Source organism: Mus caroli, chromosome 1, assembly GCF_900094665.2.
Source record: "Mus caroli chromosome 1, CAROLI_EIJ_v1.1, whole genome shotgun sequence".
NCBI lineage: Eukaryota > Metazoa > Chordata > Mammalia > Rodentia > Muridae > Mus > Mus caroli.
The window spans coordinates 25,732,906-25,735,829 of NC_034570.1; positions in this window are offsets into that span (position 1 = coordinate 25,732,906).

Here is a 2,924-nt window from a genome sequence, read left to right on the forward strand (position 1 = left end):
GGGTAGGTAAGTGGGGGGCGGTATGGGGGACTTTTGGGATAGCATTGGAAATGTAATTGAGGAAAATATGTAATAAAAAATATTAAAAAAAATGTCTAGCATATCCTTCTTAGTTGCTACCTAAATGAGGTCTCGTTTTCATTTTCCTTAAGGTCTTTAAAATTAAATGTAACTCATAGAGAACTGATAATAATATAAATCTTTCTTTTCCTTTCATTTTCTTATTACTTTTATTTTTTCTTTTTACACTCCAGTCATCATCCCCCTCCCAGTCCGCCCTCCCACAGTTCCTCATCCCATTCTCCCTCCCTGCCCTCCCCCTCCTCAGGCCTCCCCACTCCCTGGGGCCTCAAGTCTCTCAAGGGTTAGGTGTGGAGAGCCAAGCCGCGAGCAATCGCCATTATAAGATGGCGCTGGCCTCTGCTGTGCCTAACTAGTAAACAAGCCTTGTACTCAGGTGCAAGAGTGAACTCACTCCTAGTCACTACCCATTCTCGGGACGTAGTAGTGGGGTGATGGGCGAGCAATGAATCAGGAGCTGACACGCCACATCAGGTGCTGAAACGCCATGGCTGCGGGCTATATAAGCGACGCCATTTTCTGGGGTTGGGGTCTTCCTGAGAAGTAAGCAATAAAGCTTTGCCACAGAAGATTCCGGTAGTCCTGAGTGTGTTTCTGCCAGCGGGGACAAAAGCTCAGGATAGTTAGGAGCATCTTCTCCCACTGAGGTAAGACCAGGCAGCCCTCTGCTGTATATGTGCTGTGGGCTTTGGACCAGGTAGTGTATGCTGCCTGGTTGGTGACTCAGCATCTGAGAGATCTTGGAAGTCCAGGTAAGTTAAGACTGCTGGTCTTCCTATGGAGTCGCCCTCCTCTTCAGTTTCTTCCAGCTTTTCCCTAATTCAACCACAGGGGTCCCCAACTTCAGTCCATTGGTTGGGTGTATCTGTGTCTATATCTGTCTCAGTCAGCTGCTAGTGGGGCCTCTTGGAGGACAGCCATGATAGGCTCCTGTCTATAAGCACACCTTAATATCAGTAATAGTGTTGTGCCTTGGAGCCTCCCCTTGAAATGGATCCCAAGTTGGGTCCATCATTAGACCGACTTTCCCTTAGTCTCTTCTCCATTTTTGTCATAACCAAGGCTGACCTTGAAGCCCAAAGCCTCCTGCATTAGGCAACACACCACTTGCTCGTGATGCTAGTTTTGATATCAGGAATCCAATCTAAGTTTGCTGAAATGGAATTCCTTATTTTCCCTTTAATACCACCATGATTTTCTGTTTTCTGTTTAAGTAATAACTACTTAAGTTTATTTCAGGATTCCCCATCTGACATATAATGTGTTTACCACCTTTGAATCGGCTGCAACATCATGAGGGTTCTTTTTTTAATTAGTGCATGAAATAAAATCATTCATCCATGTTTAATTTTTTTTAATTTCATCAAAGAAATGCAAGTTAAAACTAATTGGAGACTCTGTCTTGTCTTAGTCAGTGTTCTGTTGCTGTGAGAGACACCATGACCACGGTAACTCTAATAAAGGAGAGCATTTACTTGGAACTGGCTTACAGTTCAGAGGTTTACTCCATTGTATCATGTGAGCATGGTGGTACACAGATGATGAGATGAGAGTTCTATATCCAGATCCACAGGTAACAGGAAGAGAGACGGAGTCTCTGGGCCTGCTTTGGGTTTCTGAAACCTCAAACCCACCTCCACTGAGACCTTTCCTCCAACAAGGCCACACCTAATCCCTCTCAAGAAGTCGCACTTCCTAATGACCAAGCATTCCAATATATGAGCCTATGGGGGATGTTCTTATTGAAGTCACCACACATCTCCCCCCAGTCAGAATGGCAAACATCAAGAAGATAAGGAAAAAGTGAGATTCATCGATGGAGCTGCTTACAAGCTGAGCAGGAAGCTCAGCAACACAGCTTTTATGAGTAGTCACCGACTATGCAGTGAGGTTTTGGATCATGTAACTGTCATTAATTAACCCATGTTCTTATAAGTAACCCCTCATCCAGTGTTCCAATTGGCCATGGGACACTAACTTTCTATCTCTTGTCTTAGTGTACACATGACCTTTTGAATTTCTGAATGACTCTTTGGCCATAACATCAGCCGGACCTTGATGTCAAAAACAAAATGCACACCTACAATGGAGAATTAAAAAGCTAGCTGGACACTGTGTGGATGCCTCTAATCCCAAGAAGCAGGTAGATCTCTATGAGTTCCAGGACAGCCAGGAAAGAGAGGGAGCCTGGGAAAATGAAGCAAAAACCTGATTGTTGCAGTAGTCAGGAATTAAACCTAAGGCAACAAAATGAGAACCCATAAAACTAAGTATTCAGATAAACTGATTAATTTCAATGAGAATTCTACTATAAACTGAGCCCAAATTGAACATAAAAGTTGGCTGAGAGTTTACCCTAAGCAAGATGAAGAAATGCTGAAGATTGTGGAGGAAAGAGATTTTCTACTTTCTAGAGATGTGGAATGGATCTAAGAGTCCTCTTAAGCTTCTTTTACTGGGTTTTGTTGGTATTCAAAATAAATAGGAAACGGTTTTCCTCAGCCTTTTATGCTTGCAGTCTTGATGGCCTTCTGTTGTGTTAAATCTCCAACCCAAATAAAAACACAACTCAGTTAATATGAATACAAGCTATTTGCCTAAATTGGGCAGATCTACCACTACACTACCATCTTCCCCATATAAGAGACCATATAACGTGTGGTTTCTCCAGGCCAGGCGCTTCTGCTCTACTTTCCTTTTTCTCCTCTTCCTCTGTCATCCTCTCTCGTTCTCTCTCTCCCTCCACTTATTAGTGAGTACATATCATTTGAGTTCTTTTGTGATTGTGTTACCTCACTCAGGATGATGCCCTCCAGGTCCAACCATTTGCCTAGGAATTTCAT